This window comes from Diadema antillarum, unplaced genomic scaffold, assembly GCF_040938485.1.
Source record: "Diadema antillarum isolate AM-2024a unplaced genomic scaffold, OU_Dant_1.0 scf00000030, whole genome shotgun sequence".
Lineage (NCBI taxonomy): Eukaryota > Metazoa > Echinodermata > Echinoidea > Diadematoida > Diadematidae > Diadema > Diadema antillarum.
Window position 1 is genome coordinate 699,162 of NW_027270919.1, and position 20,319 is coordinate 719,480.

Sequence of the window (20,319 nt, forward strand, 5' to 3'; positions counted from 1 at the left end):
TTACAGCAGGTTTTTCATTCTCCTTTAACATTAAGATTGATTAGTCATCACATGTTTCCTTCAGTTTTAGGCAAGCTAGCTAGAAACTGCATGACAGAGAAGCTAAGAAAGGAATGCCTCAGATGATTGCATTTCTTTTGTTTGATAATTTATTATTCTTTTTACTACTTATGAAACCAGTTTTCAATTTGATGAAAAAAAGATCAAGTTATGAAAACAATGTCAACAGATGTTATTGTCTACCCTCTGATTGAACTGATAATGACCCCTCCCACCCCCTTTGAAGAATGGACTTGTTCCAGTTGACAAGGTGTAAGTCAAGTCATCTAGCGTATCTTTAATACTTACAACTTTGTGTAGATAGTAAAACATGATTACAATTGGCATTCTTAAAGGACCGTAGAGCAATTCCAAGAACTTAGATAAATGGAAAGTTTGTGAATGGTTCCAGATTAACTATGCTGCATTTGTTATTCGATTTGCCTCATTGAATCGTAACCATACAATATGCATTCATTATCCACTTTGCTGAAATTGGGAGGCCCAGAAATTTGCTTAGAAGTGCAAAAGGCTAGCAGTTTGGCAAAGGTCATGTTCACTTGTTACTTTTGTTTTTCCAAAGTGACTGTCAATGGCATTAATGGTAGGAATCGTACGAGTTTGAAGATACAATATAACTTTTTCTGTGTTAAGAACGCTTTATGCTACATTTTCTAGAAACGAGTACTCCAATAGGATTTTGAATACAGAAATTGTTCTTGATAGATAACCTATTTTGGTGAAGTTTTTGATGGTTGATTCACTACCAAGATGATTGCATGAAGATAAACACTCATAATGGCTCGATTTCAGAAAGCATCGAACTTTGCTGACTTACAGTTGTATTTGTAGCAGTGGGATGATGTCCAAATGCATAAAAATACATTTCAGCATGCGAGAGTTTTGAGATCATGCGGTCACTACCAAGATGATATGTGAACAAATGCAACCATGGTTATAAACATTTCCTGATTGGTTAGTTCTGACGTGATTGTCCATGAGATGTTGAGTGTGATGGATCAAATCACTCACAGACTTCACTTTTTTGAAGCACTTGGCCATGTTTTCAACCCCATTTCGATATGGCTTTGTTTTTATAATTGAAGAGTTTTATCACAAAACGAGCTAACTCCATTCTTGTTAAGTTGAGATATTTGTGATTAAAGCTGCTAAAAAACGAAGAAATGATTTTAAAAATACAGGATATTTCTAATCATAACTTCTAGAATATTCTTTATTATGTCACAAGTGAGATACTACTGGAAAGGATGATGGACTTACTTTGAAATGTTTAAAGCATTAAAACTCTTCAATTGTACACAGTATCAGAGAGCTTGGTAGCATACCAAATCATGATGCAGCTCAGAATGTTCAAAATGTAAGCATTTTTAGCTACAGTTGTAATGTCTCTAGGACTGTCGCAACACAGAAGGGCCCACAGAAAATTATTATATGTAAGGCTTCAAGTAAAAAAAACACAAAAAACCCCAAAGACTTTATATATAGTGGAGAATAGGAAATGAGATAAAAATTATTAGCATATGTAAGGCGTCAAGTAAATAAAAAAGCAACAACAACAAAACATAAGACTTACATTGGAAATGGGATAGAGGAGATTTAATGAAGCTGTCTTGAAACAAGGTTGTTCTAAATTTGAGTCTTTGCAACAATAAAGTGTGGCATGATGACACACATAATATGCTGTCTTTTGTAAAGAAAGTGCAATTGAGCAAGTTACAGTTGTTCAGAACTTCAACATTCCGTGAATGTTTAGACTTTGAAGGAAAATGAAAAAATGCAACATAACTAATAAACAAAATCTACTAACTCTGTACCTTCGTAAGATCATGAAAGATCTAGATTGACACTTTTCTTAGATCCATCATATCTCTGATTGTCACTAAGAGACCCTCCTTCACTTTATCCGCAGTTCCAATTTCTTATTTGATATCAAAGACAAATTCATTCTAAACCATCTCATATTATCAGATTAGCTTGTTTCAATTGTTGTCCACCTCCATCAACCATCACTACATTTGCCAGCACTGATTGAATCTTCTTTTTGTTATTTCTCCATTCGCATCTCTTCTTCTGGCCGCACACTCTTCCTCTCCTTCTCTCCATCCAAGCAGCAGGAAGAAAAAGAAGATGGCAGACAAGGTGCTACCGCAGAGAATCCGGGACCTCGTGCCGGAGTCCCAAGCGTACATGGACCTCCTGGCCTTTGAGCGCAAACTGGATGCCACCATTATGCGCAAGCGGCTGGACATTCAGGAAGCGCTGAAACGGCCAGTCAAGGTATGTTCAATCCCTCTCCTCCATTTCGCCTCATGAAAAGCGTTGAGCCTGATTTGAATAGCCACCCGCTTGATTCATTTTCTGTTTTTCTCGTGTTAAGCAAGCTATCTAGGGAGATGTAATTGAGTGTTGTTGTTTGGTGTGTGTGTCATAAATGAAGATGGCAGATACATTTTCATCTTCTTTCACCCGCGTAATATGACTTTTGTTTACATTTGTGTGTGCACCTCAGGGAAACTATCCACCCTATCATCTATCCCCTAACACAAGTTAGTTTACAAAGTGATATTACTGCATTTAACTCACTATGTTGTTATCATCATCATAAATGCTCCTCGACGCCCATTTGCTCTTGCTTTCTGAAAATAGAGTGTTGTGATCTTCTGCAGCTCACTGAGCCATCTCAAGTTGTGCGAGATACTTATCATAGCAGCATGACTTGCCAAGAACAAGGCTGTATGTACGGCCTCGTGTACGGGATGTCTATTGCACTTCAGAAAGCAGCTAAGATTTGCTGTCTCACCTACGCAAACAGACCGAATGCAAGGTGTGAAAGAGTGGCCAGTGGGGGCCGCTTAAGGCTAGCAGGAAGGGGCCGAAAAAAAATATGAGGAAAATAGTCTGAAAATGGATGATTTCCTGAGAACTTAACTACCTGTTTCCTCTTTTAATCTCAATTGTTGTCATGCAAAGGAGCAGGTCAAACGTCAACTTCTTGCTCGCAGGTTTAAGATCTCGCAACCCCCTTGATAGATATTATCCCCGTTATTCTTTCCTTTCAACAGGGTCAATGTCCGCGGTGCTTGAAATAAGGGAACTTTCCTCATAATAACACAGCATCAAGCTTCTCCAACCTGTAACCTCAAGTTTATCGACCCTTGCTCCTTTGTTCTCCTTTCTTTTCCTTTCTTTTCTTTTCTTTTGAAACAGAGCAATGGTTATCTTGATTGAGAAAACAAGCCCTGAAAGAAAAGTTTGGGAAAATATTGATGTATAGAAAGTGAAGTCTTGGGCTGACTTTTATGCCATAAATTGTTTGATTTGTTGTGATACGGATGTGCCAATAAAAAGAAAAGTGCTAAAAGTCTAAAAGTCCTAGTTTGGTTGTGCCCTTTTCCACTTAACTCTTTGAATGCTTTAATAGGCACTTAGCTCTTAAATTTTAATACCAAGTTTTCTGTAATTCATCAGCATACAGTAAGCCATCCACACGTAGTTGTAAAGTTAGCAAGCCCACTTAGGTGTAGCAATGTGACTCAGTCCAACAGGAAGGCCATGGTGATACAATAGACATTAGGGGGATTATGTCTTTACATTGTATGTTGATACAGAATTTGATGCAGTTTCAGTTTGAATTAAGTTAAACTCATAAAGTTTTAATTCAATTTATCTTAGTTAAGTCCTTTAGTTATTTTAATCATACAGTGTAGTAGAGCATCACTGTATATGCTCATATAGTGATAATTATACTCTTATGTTACATATATATCATACACACACACACATATCAATTCATTTATCTGTTTGTTTGTTTGTCTGTTTGTATGTGCGCGTGAGAAGATCAGCATTGATTCTTTTTCTGTTGGTTTGGTATTATGCCATTTGTATGGAGTTTGTTTAGCTTCACAATATACAGCAGATATACAACAGATACAGCTACACTTAACGACCTTGCAAACACGTAGAGAAAACCAGAAGTGATTACTGCAGTCAAACATCCCTATAGAATGCTGAAAAAAAAAATAATAGTCTGACCAGATCTGAGTCCATCTCCCCTGGTCCACAATCATTAAAATACAACAGATGTAGTGTGAAGAGGAAGCAGACAGTGTGAAGTTTGACCTCATAAAAATTGTTTTAAATTTTATTCTTTATACAATGAGGCTGTTGGATGCGGCCAGAAATATCTGTTGGCGAGATTCGCATCTGTTTCATGGTATACGTGACCTATGCTGTGTTCTTTGCGAAGGTCAAAACCCCACATCAGCAAATTACCATGCAGTGTGTCATAAAAAAAAAGAAGCATATTGTTGTCTTTTAGTTATAATACCCAGAAACGAGAACCTTCAATTTACGATTGGACTTTTAAAGGTCTTGTTTACCTTTCGGAGCAGTGATTTAAGAAATGTTTAAGATATCACTTATGATGCATATGTGTTGGTCAGTTGTATCGCAAAACATCCTATCATATAAATTTTTGCAGTAAAGCCTAAAGCAGAAGGAGATACTACTATTTTTCTCATCAAACCATAACTGTAGACAGTTTAGTCTGGAAACATTTTTATTAAAACTATTATTCACATTTTGTATATTTAACAATACTTAACATCGATTATACTGGTTCAAATTTTTTCATTGGCTATTTCTATCCCAAACTCACATTTTAGAACTATTTTGAAGCACTAATGCTGGGTTTTTGTTTCATCTGCAAATGGTAAATAATGCCTTTAATCATTGAAAAAGTGTGAGGTGATGACATTTGCTCACCCTTTTGCATATTGATATCTACTGTTCAAGAACTGTTTCTCAAAAATTGAATTTTAACACTTCATAACTTCTCTACATCTAGTCAATTTTGTTTTTCTGAAATTTGAGTGTGTTTGTAAATTGTTTGTGTGTAAAATCAAGTTATATGAGGTTCAGGATTGTCCTTTGGGCAAGCTGCCTGACAGAAAGTAAGAGATTTGTGAAAAACACTATACTTCAGTGATACTGTCTTTTCTAGCCAAAACACTCCTTGGCAAAACCATGCTGCACAAATGTCATTCACAAGTCGTCATTTGTAGATAAGTTATGATAATGACAGGTGTACATGGTTATTAGAGAGTTGGGTATACCTGTAAAGTCAAAGAAGATACGTTCTTGCAGCAGAAGGAGTGACATTTAGATCATGATACAAATTGTGATTTAAATCTCACTTTTCAGCTCACCGTTCAAACAAGACAAAAATTCTACGTAATAATTGTGATTGAAACATCAATATTTTTGTGGCAGCCGTTCACACAATGACCAAAAGTCTCACTAACCCACTAGAGTAGAATGCCTGTTACCTGAGCCTGGCCCAGAGCTACTGTAGCTACCCAACATGTAGCATGATTACATGTGTCATGTTTGTTTAAATGCATCACAGCACACTCAACTCAGGCCCAGGCCTGGACACATACACACACACATCATCATCAACATCATCATCATCATCATCATCATCATCATCATCATCATCATCATCATCATCATCATCATCATCATCATCATCATCATCATTGTCATCATCACCATCATCATCATTAACAGCCCCAGCCCCCAGGGATAGCAGCTGATGCATTGTGGGCACAAAAACACCAATGTTCAAATCACTGCTCTGACAGGACATGGCTCGGAGCTATCACCCTGGTTATTTGGGAAAAATCGCACAAATAGTAAGATTTGGATAGTGGTCCAAATTGTGAATTGAATCCCAGTTTTTTGGCTTGCCTGGTGCTCACACAACAAATTAATGAGATTTGGATGGTGATCCATATATTAATGTTTGAATCATGATCCAAATCTCACTCATAAACTGCCATGTGAAACTCCTTACTGTTGAATTTCCCTTTTACCTAATAACCTTTCATCTGTCATATTATTGAATGATTTGAGTTTCACATAAAGAGCGTTTGTTGAGAATTAATAGCGAGTGTGATTTCAATTTGACATCTTTGGAGATCCGGCACGTCTTTGAATTATCTAAATGCCTATCTGATTTTCTTTGTCAGACTGAAATTTATGACTATCCACATTTGTATTCTCTCTGAGTGCAGTTAATCAGCGAGCTTGAGACCGTTCATGTCTTCTCTCTCCTAATACATCAATTAGCCTCATTTTTTGTGTGCCTTATCAAAATCGTATCTGGAGATTTCTCGGCCAGTCGCCGCCGCCTCGCGACTTCTCTTCACCTGTGTCGCTCCGAAGGTGAGAAGTTATCTCCCATCGCCAGATAAGAACCACCACCCATGCTCCCTTGACACTCATTACTACTTGTAGGACTCCGTCACACACGTTTAGTGACAGGTGGCATGTTTTAGGTTTTCTCTGACCTTTGAATGTTGACTCGCTCCATTTTTGTAGACTCAAGTGTGCATATAATATACTTGAAGTGCATTTTTTAGAATTTCTTGTGATAAGCAATTGATCATAGGCCTTTGTGCCCCACATTTGATATTATCCTGTTTTTTCCTAACAGCTTTGAGTATGTTTTTTTTTTTACCTTTGTATCATATCAGTGATTCCTGCTGTAGCACTTTTTGTATTCTCATCTGTTTTGGACAAATTTGAAATATTAAATAAACTTGAACTTGAACTTATCTTACCAGAGCATTTTCTAGAGAGAACGGGAACTAGGTACACTTACTTTCAGATGAAAAGACAAACAAAGGAAATATAAGAGTGAACCAGTGTGTAACATTATGAACATATAATGCAAATCTTACCAAAAGAAAGGGGACTTTTGAGTTTATCATTTTTTTTTTTTTTTTTTTTTGGGGGGGGGGGGGGAAAGCAAGTGATTTTGTGAACATCTTGGTGAAGTCAGGTTAACCCGTTGAGGACGGGCTAATTTTGCTACAACACGCATTTCCCATCTAGACCCCTGCTCGAGTATACTCTGGACTTGTCCTCAACGGGTTAATTGCCTTACCAGTTAACCCTCTAACATTGGGTTAACATCTGCCGTGTACTATGTCGTGGATTTGGGGGTGACTGTGAATAGTGGTCCGTACAACTTGACTAGAAAAATTGGTGATTGATGCTGATTCTTCATGGTTCACCCCAGGTGACTAGCAATAGACTTATGACCCATAAATTGGAGTTTGCCAATTTGCTACTGATTTGTACTGACACACCTCACCTCAATTATCTAACATACAGTGTATACTGTATCTTTCACTCTCATTGACAATGACATTATCAAAGACAAAGTAATCCTTAATGGATATTGTTACTTGTCTTCAACTTACTGGGCATCATCGTAGGTAATTCAGGTAATTTAGTATTCATTAGAAATAAGGGCTGCCAGGTCCACAAGAAGTTCCTACATGTAGTTGGAAATTTTCAATACTATAAAAGGAAACTGCTCTGAAAACTTGCAACGTTATTGCACCTAACATGATTTTTGCTGTCGTAAAGTGTATGCCCAAATGGCTCAGGTGCCTATAGCTGTACAGCAGTGGCTGCTACACAAATGATGATGACCTTGGCTAGTTCACTGCAACATTAAGCATTGTATGAAAGGCTGCAGGAAGTGTAATTGAATATGAAGTGAAAGTCCTTTGACAATCATTGCAAAATTTTCTGTGTTGAGGGTTCTCACTGCAGATCATGACAGCTTCACATGCAAGTCCACAAACAATTGCATTCCAGTGAGCGATTTCTCTTCCGCTATTTCTGATGGCTTTTGATGCAGTTGCCTAGCAACTTCCTAAGTGATGCCATGAGTTTTCATAATGTCAAGATTTTTGGTCAGTCAAGGTGAAGGGGAATTTTGTGGCTTCCACATAGTGATTTGGAAGATGAGATTTTATCACTAGGAATGATTTCATGCAAAGCAGCTCCTTGGGCCTACTTGACTTACGGTTCAAATATTTCATCATCATGCATCACAGTGAAATGACCCAGATACAATATTTCTTTTTTGTGTGTGTCCCTGACACTCGACAAAGAATAAGAAGGAATAAGAAATGATAAGTATACCGAGGAAAGCAAAATATTGTAGCTGTTACTTCAAACAAATAGTTGTGTTCAGGTGTCTGTATTATTGCAGTGAAAAGAAAACAAGAAAACACCCAAAAACACCCAAAACAAATGAAAAAAAAAATCCACCCAAGGCATGACTGACCCGATTGGAATTGTCATGGCCAAGTTTCCTTGCTGCGCAGAGGTGGGTGGTGGGATTTCTCTTTGCAGTTTGGCATTGATCTTATTTCTTTGTTATTAGCCCAATAAGATTTACGTTATGATTGGATAATGTTATCTCATTTTGGGGTCATCTTGCTCCGTTGAAAGGAAATATCATTGGCACGCAGCGAGGTGAAGGGGGGGGGGGGAGCGAGGAAGAGAATAGCTCTTCAATGCGGTTATTCGATCAGGCACAATCCCATCCCACTGACAAAATAGGTCAAGGGCTTGATGCTGCTCTACTTTTCGTCCCCCACCCGTCACTGATGTGCGCGCGGATCCTCCAATAGCGAGCTGGGAGACGGGATTGTCTGACGACTCCTGCGCAGGACACTCGGGATGAGAGGTGGGAAGTCCTTTTGGCAAACCTCTGTTTTTTTTTAGAGAAACAAAACTTTTTTGTGTGTTTCTGTATGAATAGTTGGAGATATCCATTGGACAATCTAACATAACTTCCCCTCCTTTTTATGTTGAGGGAGGGGGAGGAGTGTGATTTGTGTGCCATGTTTTGGATGTATCAGTTTAATCTCGGTTATCACAGAGTGATAAGAGATCTCTTCAACGGAGCCGTGTGAAAATGACGAGGGAAGGCGAGAGATGAATGAGAGGGGTAAGACAAAAAAGAAAAGTGAAAAAGGAGAAGAAAGAACTTTTAGGCTGAGAAGAAAAACTCTCAAAAAAAAGGGTAGGGTGAAGAAATAGGCAAAATAGACCAAGAACGTAACGTAGAGGGGAGAGAGGAGGCCTGGTGTGATGGCTAGGGAACAAAGATGAAGAAGAAGAGTGTGGAAGATGAGGTTGATGATGATGATGAACTCGGTGAAGAGAAACGAATGAAGGAGATGTTGAAAAAGAATTCCTTCACGCAGAGCTACCTGTACCCATCACTGGCTATAAGCTTTTCTGATGTTTGTGTAATGTGCCCTATCTCCCTTTAAACATTATATAATTGCTCTTTTTTTTCCATATTTCTCTTTAACACTTGTACTCTTTGCCCAAAGTTCCTTCATGTGATTATCACTAATGTAGGTTTTGAACCCTAAACCATATGAATCAGTAATTTCATTACAAAACTTATCTTTCTCCGAATGAGATGCCCAATCCAGCCATGGAAATGACTAAATAAACATGGAATCCTCAACCTGATGCTATATCTTCACATCCTTTGATGCATCATAGGTGCAAGACGCTTTTGTAGAGTCATTGCTTTTTCGTTTGTTTGATTTTTGGAAATTTTCATGCACAGCCATGAACCGACAGGACAGACAAATATGAAGCATGAGCTGCGTGATGTTGATTTATCTCCGCAGTCTGATTGCCCCAGAACAGGTTAATGACTCTGTACTTTGGCTTGTGATGTCATTCTGTGTTTAAAGGAGCTTCTCCGCTTTATCTTGATTTCGATTTCACGTCAGGTTATTAATGTGATGAATGTTTCATCGCATGAAACGCTTAATCCCTGTTCAGATTTTAGTGGATAGTAGTATTAAAAGATCCCCAGCAGAGAAATCTATGTATTTGAAGGGGGAAAGTGATGTGAAGTTGTACTTTTGTAAGTTTTCTCTTTGTGTTCATTATGAAATGTAGAAGAAAACACTTTGTGTTCCCCTGTAAATGAAATTGATATATTTTCCATATATTTTCAGGGACAGATATGACAAGAGTTTTCCAGGACTTATTTGTATATCATGGTTTGCTTTCATTGCTGATACATCCTGACTGCCGTGTAAATGGATCTTGTATCAAAATCCTTATCATCATGATATTATTAATTTACATCTGAACCATGTAAGTGACATTGAGTGTTAGGACTATGTAACCAGATATGAAGACAATGGAATGATTACCAACTATAATGTCTTCCTGTAAATCCCTGAGCTACACTGTATAGTATATCCAAATGCTGTGGTCATTAAAGCAGTGCTGATGTGTGCGAGAGAGAAAAAAGGGTGGGGGGGGGGGGGAAGGCAACCAATGAACTGCAATAGGACAAGTTTATTTTCAAGTTGCTGCTTCAGAACATTTGAGACATGGATTGCAAGTTTTTTGAAAAATTTCTGATTTTATTGGAAATCGATAAGGCATTGCGTAGGCCTACTGTTATGTTGAAAATATATTTGCCCATGGCTCACAGAAGACATGACAGCAACTCTATCAGAATCTACCCTCGCATGAAATATTCTGGAGAGCATGAGCAACAAGCACAAGTAGGTCAAACTGAATTGCTCAGGAGTAGATACGGCGAGGGCTCAACGACAAAAGCTTACATCACGTCTGAATCACTGCTCTACTTTTTTTCCCTCCTCAGCGCCCGAAATTGTGTCAAGGAAAAACTTGTCAATAAAAATAATTGGGTTTACACAAACAGATCAACATAGTTTGAAAGACAGAGGTGCTATGTTTATATAGCCCAGATCAAAGGGGGGGGGGGGGGGAGGGGAAGGTTGGTTCGTGCATTGATGCGTAGTGGGGTCGTCTAAACTGTGAGCGGGCACAGATCATTACACAAACTGGCGCGGGATTGTGGACTTTCCCCCCTTTTTCCATTTCACGAAGCCATTCAGTGGCAGGGAATAAAAGAGAGATTGAGAGAGAGAGATACACAAAATATAGAAACTAGGCCGGTAATTAGGCCGATATTTGGGTCGCGGCTTGTTCATGTGAGCCTCACCTGAGAATGTGCTTGAGTGCGGGAGACGGGGACAAATAGAAGAAAATGGGCTCACACAACTCCTAGAACAATATTTGCTTGCAAAAAATAAAGCAAAGAAATGATTGCAAGAGATCGGAACTAACAACTTTGGCCAGGAAGAGAGCCCCGCCCCCAATCTGCAGATTGAGGAAATGAAAAGAAGTAATACAGTAACAGGGACAAAGAATATATCAGAGAATCAGATCTTTCTTTTCTTTTTCTTTTGTTGCTATTATCAATGTAGCAAGATAGAAAAAAAATACAGTCATTAATGTCACTTACAATAGCAATAACTACTTGGAAGCAGTTCAGGCCTATTATTCTATTATGCTCGTGTGTGTGTGTGTGTGTGTGTGTGTGTGTGTGCGTGTGGATTTTTTTTTTGTTGATTGTTTTCTTTGTTTTTTTGTCTGTTTGATTTTTGTTGTTATTGTTAGGAGGGAGTGGAGTTAAGGTCATTGTGTGTCTCAAGGTCCCAGAATTATTGTTTGATGAAGCTTGGGCTTGTGGTTATGTACCGTGTTATTGTGTCTTATACCCAGACAGGAAGAAAAAAAAAGGGGGGGGGGAGGGTAGAAACATTGTATGGAGAATTCTTCTCTAGACAAAAGATATGGGGTTTTATATACATGTGTGTGTGGACTTTTCTCTGTTTAGACATGCAGTAGACAAGATCTTACAAATAATAGGTTAATGCCAAAATGGTAGCATGCCATTTGCCATTAAAGAGTAATTGAAATATTGAAGAATATTTGCAGATGCTATCCCCCTGTCTTTTACATAGTACTTATAGGTGTACATTGTATGTGCAAGTAGTATAGTTCCAATGGAGACAGGATGTTATGTCGTAAATTGCCATTCTAATTGTCTTCGTCATCAGGATGTGGATTCATTTGGTGATTTCACACCAGGATGTAATCTCATGAAAGACCAGGACAAAATATTGCTCATTCCGAGGCTCTCGCGCAGCAGCGTAACCTCCACAGAACACAACCAACCACTGCGGTCTCACCGTCACCTGAACTTTCAGCGACCCATCAACCCAAACATGCTTTTTTTTTTTCTCATCGCTAGTCAGACATTATCTTTCCGATAAATCAGGATCAGAAAAGGACAGTACTCTGTTTTAATGTTGATGACCCATATTTATTTATCATTTTGTTGTGGTACCCTTTTTTTTAGTTCCAAACAAAGCCTAAATTAGTTGTGTTGTGGTGTCTGGTTGAAGGGGGGGGGGGGGGGTTTAGTACCCAGTGTGAAGGTTAGTGTGGAGTTTGCCTGTTAATTGTTGTGGTTACGTGACTTTGATTGACTTTACTCTCTTGTCATACACCAATCGATCTGCGAGACAAAATAGGTCACATCATACCTCAGTGATTCGTAGACACGATATCGCTGATAATCCCCGTGATACAACAATTAGTGATAAAGGAGTAAAGGGGGGGGGGGGAATGGATGTTGTTGCTGCAAACGAACACGCACATGGTGAAATAAGGTTAACTGTGTTAATGGAAGAAAAGAACTAGGTCTTCGTGTCAATGTGATACGCTCAGGTGGGTGTGGTGAGGTGATGGATTTAAAGACATCTCAGAGGCTGTACCTGGGATGGTGCTGGCGGGACTCATTTCAAATCTATCACATCTCAGTTTATGTGTGTGTGTGCGTGTGTGTGTGTGTTTGTTTGTTTGTTTGTTTGTTTGCATAAAAGTATTTTTTGCAGGTCAGCAAAGTGAAGGCCCCGCAGAGATCCTTTCTGGCCAAGGTCTCAAAAATAGCTGGACAGACCTGTGGTCAAAGGATGCTGCAGGACATTAAAGAGTGGTTACAAGTTACCTTTTTTCTTTAGCCCTGTAAAGATTCCAAGGCAACAAGAGTAATAACACCAATCATTTTGGGAAAGAAATTGTCAATTTTTTTTTTTTTTTTTTTGACTATACTGACTGCTGACACAGTGAATGTAAATTCCTGCATTTAACCCTTTGAATACTACCGTCTCGGAATCACATGGTTATCATGTACGATCAAAGTGCCAGTGGTAATGAAAGGATTTAGCAATACCATAGTAGATTTTTAATTTAGAAAAAAAAAATGTTGTTGTTGTTGTTGCTAAAACTTCAGTTGTGTAGGTACCATCATCATTTCACTGTATTTTTTGTTTTTGTTTACATACTGACTTTGATATTTTGATACTGCTCTTTATTGAAATGGGTTATTGCTGGTTGATTTTCTTCGCAAGTCTAGTAAGGCAGGATTTATGATATTTGATGACCATTGAATTTCTTTCTTTCTTTCTTTTTTTTTTCTTTTTTTTTTTGGCAGTGTATATAAAGGCCCTGTCTTCACATATGTTCTATGTTGTATCTTCTGTCAGATGGATATGGAAAATAAGGGGGAACATTTTATTGCTGTAAAGATGACATATAAAAATGAAAGAAAAAAAAATCAGGTTTATACATAAGGGCATCAGGAAAATCATGATTGTACTTGCAGGTGTTTCTTCTGCTGATTTATCACGTACCATCAAAAACAATCTGCAGGTTTTATGTAGGAAAAACAGACTATAAGATTGTAGGAGATAATTTCCCTATTCACACTTTTTCCACGCCCCCCCCTCCTTAAAAGTAAAGCAAATGCAGTAACAATATTAATTTTAAAAGAGTGCTACAACAAATAAAAGCAGTCAGGATGAACTTTTGCTCCTCAGTTTGTTTTGCTTCTGATTTAAAGTAAGTAAGGGCATCATTGCACTACAATTGATTTCAATATTTGCCTGCTCTGGTTCACTGCAGATTTGCAGCACTGTGTGATTTTGCAACATATTTGAAAAACAAATCAAAATCAGAACTTCCCTGCTTTTTGTTATTTAGTGGGAAAGCCTCTTGTGGTAGACCATTTGTCCAAGAATGTTTTTATACGTAGAGAGAGGGCGTGATTTGAAACACGATTATAATGATGCATCACTAGAATCATGATTTGAATCACACATTTTGTCATGTGAATGTAAACTGGAATCGCAGAGGGTGATTTGAATCATGATTCCAGTTGTGTCTCATATGGCAGTCCGGAGGTGTTTTCCAATCGTTATTCGCCAGAATTACTGAAGGAACGATCGTTTGTACAGATTGACCTCCAAATCATATTTTGAGCATTACAATTACATTTCTAGATCTATCGGTGTGAAAACAATCCAACTTCCCCCTGATCGGTCATATCTGAACGTGTTGGGAGTTGTGCAGTGAGTCCAGCTTGCTTTAATGGCTTATGCTCTAAGTTTGTGATGAATTTTGAGAGAATTGTCTCTATGTTATGTATTTTGCTTCTGTCCTTTAAAGTTTTCAAATTACAAAAGCAGAGCCTGCAGTGAATGTCACAAAAAACCTGCTATTTATACGAAGGAAAGAACAAATGCTCTCATGTGAGCTTGACCTTACACATCTACATCTGGTCATCCGCTCCCTTACATTCCATTCAATTATGCTCATAGAATGAACATTCCATATCCCTTCTCTAGGCTCCTCACCCCCCCCCCCCCCAATAGAAAAGGTAAGGAAAAAACATTCTCCTCACGCTTTCTTGTGCCTTGCTTGCGCGTGGTTAGAGGGGCCCTGCCGAGTTTGGGCGCTCCGGTTTCCAAATTGGCGAAAAATGACATGGGTCTCGGTGGGATGGGCCTAAGCCAGCTGTTTGCACTGCTCTGCTTGTGGTCAATTGGCTTATTGGGGCGTCATGGCTGGAATGAATCCTACAAAGCTTCTCCGAGTACCCAGTTGACAATGCTCAGCCTTTTATCCAGACAATTGGACTAATTTTTACTCTCAACAGTCACCTTTTTGCTAAACAATGTTTTGCGCACATGCTACGGTCCCAGTCAGAACTATTATCGTCTTTCACTTCCGTTCATAAACACTTAGTAGTGAACATCACAGACATGAGACAAACTTAACGTGCAAGCAATCATAAGTGACGTTTAAGATTCATGTTTTATACCTCTGTGTCCAAAGCATTTTCTCATTCTTCCTTATTAGCTTCCTCTTCCATCATCTTCTTTATCATGACCATCATCTTCTTCTTCTTTGTAGGTTAGCGGAGCATAAAATGACACACTATATTTAAATTTTCATCTGTGTACTGTAAAACACGATATTTTTGCGGCATGAAATTTTCGTGAGTTGCCTTTAACATTCAGTGCATGATATAATGTAGACAAGAACTTTCATGTGCATTTCAATTTCATGAATCTTTGCTCTCGTGAAATTCGCGAAATTAAAATGCACGCAAACATTCCTCGTTTTACAGCATGTCGATGCTATTATCTGTTCCTGTTGGATGATGAAATCAAGGAGATTGCCAGAAGGTAAAGGATTGTAGGGTTATTTACTTTCTTTCTCAAGCGGAGAATTGCTCAAGGGCTAAGGGAAAGAAATAAACTTGTGAACAGCCTGGATTGAGGCTAGAGGGGATGCAGGTATAGGTGATGCAGGAGGAGAGAGGGAGAGAGGAGAGGGGAAGAATGTGATGGAAGCACACAGGGGTGATCAACCACTTGTTGAAATACCTTTAGGTGAAAGGCAAATTAGAATACTATACAGGGGGAATGACTTCTGTCACCATAGGACATTAATAATGCCTGTCAGCCATTAATGCAATATCTAGAGCTTGTCCACTTTGCTAATGCAGAAAAGCCGTGAATGAGTGATAATGGAAGCCCACGTGAGGCTCTCGGCAGCGCTACGCTTTCCTCCTCCGTTATGGCAGAGATGGAAATTTGAGAAAGCGAACCGAAAAACTGGCCAACTATCTTGAGTCTTAAAGGACAAGTTCACCTTGATATGCATGTGGATTGAGAGCATGCAGCAATATTAGTAGAACACATCAGTGACAGATTGAAGAAAATCAGATGATCCATTTAAAAGTTATGAATTTTTGAAGATTTAGTGTTGCCATGGCTGGATTAGGAGACTACTACAGCTTGTGATGTCACATGTGTAGAACAATTTAAAGAAAATATAAAGGAAATTCAACTTATTTTGATTTTTCTTGCTTAATAAAAGAGTATTTGACTTGTCTCTTTCAGAAGCAGGGGGAATAGTGTTACCCTTAATGTACATCTGTAATAAGTTGAGGGAATGTGTACTTTAAAAAAAAATATGAAATTTTGTGGAATTCTTTTATATTTTCCTTGTATCGTTCTTGTATACGCATGTGACGTCACAAGTTGCAGTAGTCTTCTCATCCAGCGATGGCGGCACTGAAACTTCAAAAATTAGAAACTTTTAAATGAATTGTCCGATTTTCCTCAAACTTTTATCGATGAGTTCTACTAATATTTCTCTGATTTTCTTCAAACTTTCACTGATTTGTTGTACTGATATTGCTGCATTCACACAATCCACATGTGTGTATTAAGGTGAACTTGTCCTTTAAAGTTGTTCTAACCTGTGAAACACCCTAGTAGTGTGCTCTTGATCCATATTTCATTCTCATCTTGCTGAACAGGGTTCGAAATTGGCAATGGTCCGCTGGCCATTGGCCACCCAAAATCACGTCGGACTAGCTAAAAATCATAAAATTCTGAAGTAACTAGTCCGTCTGGCTAGCCAAAATATTGCTTCAGTGTAAAAATTGATTCTAAGTAGTCCGCCTGGCTAGTTAAAAAAAAAGTTAAGTGCGACCCCTGCTGAAACTTCTGGGAACAAACTTTAAAAAAAAGTTGTATTTTTGTTTTTATTAAAGAAAAGCTATGTGTAACAGTCATCATGCTGTTTGCACTGTGGGTGTAGCCTACTTTTGTGCACGATTCACACAGCTTGCAGATTAAAGGGCATTTTATTCCAATTATGCACGATCTTATTCCATAATGTTCTGGCACACCCCTTTCCATGGTGATTGGAGGGTAAATAGATCAGGCACAGTTTTAAAGGGGTGTCAACTGGGTGAGCATAAACCCGTCTTCAAGCAGACGGCAGATACCTGGAGAGTCTGATGAGAAAAGGTTTCCTTACCTTAGCTGGATTATCTCCTATTTCAGTTTCAGCTTTCAGTTTCTTTGGGCGCGTTCGAGCGCTCTCCTAAAGTGAACTGTACCGTACCGTACCGCGCTAGAGGAGCGTTCGAACGCTCCTAAAGTGTACCGTACCGTACTGTACCGAGCCAAAAGTGGATCACTTCCCGATGTGCTCCAAAAGCGTACCAAAGCGTACCATAAGTTCGTTGTAAAGCATGCGCGTTATCATGTGCATACGTCACAATGCAAAAACATCATTCTCTTTGTTCGGGGCAGCTGTGAGAAGGTCAAGCGCAAGGTGAATGACCTTCTCGCTACAAACAAGCGTGACCTTTTCTAAAAATAACTCGAGAGGTACGCTTTCTCCACAGAGCTTTCGAACGCTCCAAAACTGGCACAGTTCGGTACGGTACGCTTTAGTTCAGTTCGCTTTGGTTCACTTTAGAGCGCTCGAACGCACCCTTTGTTTCACCGGAGCGGTAGATATATACAGTATTAAAAGAGAAACAAATTGTTGACTGCAGCATACAACTACGTACATATCAGGTAAACGTCAGAAACATTCAAATGATGTTCAGAGGTGTTTAGGTTTGCTATGGTAGGCAGCAGCCAGAAAGTGATTAATCCTTACTTATGGATGTCCAGTGAAAAATTAATTTGATTGCAAATATTTCACAAGTTTCAACACACATAAAACACAGTGAACGGGGTAGGACAAAAACGAATCCAACCACACAACAAGAAACAAACAGTATACATGATGTCTATTGACATAAATGACGAAAGTATGATACTATGAATATCAATCTAGTTATTCATAGAATCTGTACGTATAAAATGTTGTGGAAAGCCAAGAGTTGTATATGTTGCTTTGTCCTGTTGCTTTCCTGCACTTTAAGTTGACACTAAGTTTTGTTTCTCTTATTTCCTTTGTGTTTCAATTGTTGAATTAATAAGCATTAGGTATGTACTACTCCCATGTTTCTGGCCCAGCTTTCTTTGATGTGAGAAAACTTGTTACCTCTGGTCAACTGGACTTAAAGGTAGATCAAACCATGGAGAGAGAGAGAGAGTGGTTTCATGAATCATCGGTGGAGTGTCTTCAGCTCCGACTGGTTCCTACCCGAACGAAAGTCCTGCTGATCAGCATCTGAACGTCCCTTAAACTCTTTGTTAGGTGCGATCATGAATTGTGTTTTACAAACTGACTACAAGCAAGGTCTTTCGCTATATATACGAAAAACTGTGATGCCTCCATAGTCTAGATAGATGGAAGCCTTGAAAGACGAAGGAGGGGTAAAGAGATAAAACAGGAGAAAAGATGAGATTGCAGGGTGATAGGGGAGGGGAAAACCTCAACCTTCCTCTGTTCCACTTATTAATAACTGCCCTACATCCAAGAGGGGATGCTCCCAAGCAGTTAACATTGATGAAACAACAGCAGCGGCGACCATACTGCATGAGAAGAGCGAGCTAATAATATGTTGTCCCACATATTAAAAACGGTGTCATGAATCACCAAAACATTTGACGGCATCGCTAGGCGGCTAATAATGACTTCCTGAGTGTGGAGATAGGTGTCGCGATGCGGCTATTGCATCACAAACGGCCGGCTCCAGCTCAGCTTTTATCAAATGGGTCGGCAGACTGTTATGAGGAAGTGGCTGTGATTAATTCCTTGTTTAATCCTAGAGAATGTGACAACAAAATTGTAACATAACCACTTTCAGAGGAAAAAAGAACAAACCAAAATGCCCTCCTCATCCTGCCAAAATGCTGCTAACCACACAGGCTATTGTTTCGTCACAGTATACAAATAATGCACAGATAAAAGTGCGTTGGTGGAGGTGCAGAGCACGCGACGATATTTACAATGGTTAATGGCGTTGTGAATACCCAAGGGTGAACTACATTTCCACTAACATCATAAACTTAAACCTGTGCATTATTTGTTTTATAAAAATGGGGGAAAAAAATGAACAGCATTTTGTATGTACCTTTGTGGGTGAATTCCAGTCAGCTACATGTAGAACTCGGCCAACAAAAGCCAAGTTTGTTACAAACACTCCTACACGAACTAGAAGTTGTTCACAGAAATAAGTAATTGAAAGCACACTATACGCGCTTGTGAGAACCGATTGAGTGTGCGCTGCTTCAGTATGCATTGTGCAATCAATGAGTGTGCAGTTATGCTTTTTTCAGTAATATGCCATGGTGTAACACGTTGTCCTGTTATGCTCTTTTTGTTAGACACTTTGTGCACACCCGTGCATGTTAGTCAGAAAATAAAGGGCGCAAGCATGACTTATGTCAGCGCTTCTGATTGGCTGCATTCTGGAACCCATTTGATAACTGTAATCATCACACTGTGATGAGCCAAATGCGCATCAGTATTACTGCAGCAATGACTTCGTCATTTTCTGTGTGCAACTCATCATGATTTTTAATATTGTGATCCAATGTATGTCACAATGTATGAAAATGGGCTAGATGTAATATACGAACCATCAAACTGTATAACTATAGAATTAAGTGAAGGGCGTCCAATTGGCTAATCAAATGTCACTTTGATCATGTCAAGCTAACGTTTTTCATGTTCAGCTGGTCAGTCCTTTTGATTTTGTTTTTTTTGTTTAACAAGCTAAAAGAAACAGAGAATGCTTCCTGTTCATGTGATGCCAATAGTGTAAATTCCTCCGATTTGAAAACATTACGTAGTATCTAGGATTCTTCTCGTGCATGTTTAATTTGGATCAAATTTCTATCGAATGAACCGATGGGATTACAGTTTCCATTCTGGTTAGCCTTGACTGCAGGTGAGATGTTCCCATCACAAATGGCTGCGCTCCATCAAAGAAGGTAAAGGCACTGTGTCTACCACGCATTTCTCGCAGGTCTTTCAAAATAAAATATATCCATGACCGACATTTCTCCCCCAAATATGTCTTATTCGCTTCAGTAACCGTTTGGGGTATGCCACCTTTTTTGCTACATACATTGTACCAGTTGTCTCTTTTTTGCCCTTACCTGATACCCTCTCTATCTTTCTTGCGTGTATTTGCTCGTTTCTCTATGTTTACGTCTATCATTATCCATTAGCTGAAATATCTATGTTCTACTTTTAACTTTGAATGTTGATGTGCACTTGGAATGACAGTCTGTACTTTTGCACCCCCCCCCCTTTTTGTGACTGTCCCAGATTTCTTTGTCAATTTCAGTGTCTTAACATTGTTAAAGCTTGATACAAGCAAAAAATAGCCCCACCTCCCTAATGCACATACCGTGCATTTAGTTTGGGACTTCCCTTTTATCCGTGCTCTATTTCTATCGCATTTATTTTTGTGTTAAGTACAGA

At 38.9% G+C, this 20,319-nt stretch overlaps 1 pseudogene; it reads left to right on the top strand.

Moving 5' to 3' along the window:
- The window catches only part of LOC139740612 (SWI/SNF-related matrix-associated actin-dependent regulator of chromatin subfamily D member 1-like), a 272,207-nt pseudogene that overhangs the window by 97,052 nt on the left and 154,836 nt on the right, over nucleotides 1-20,319 (top strand).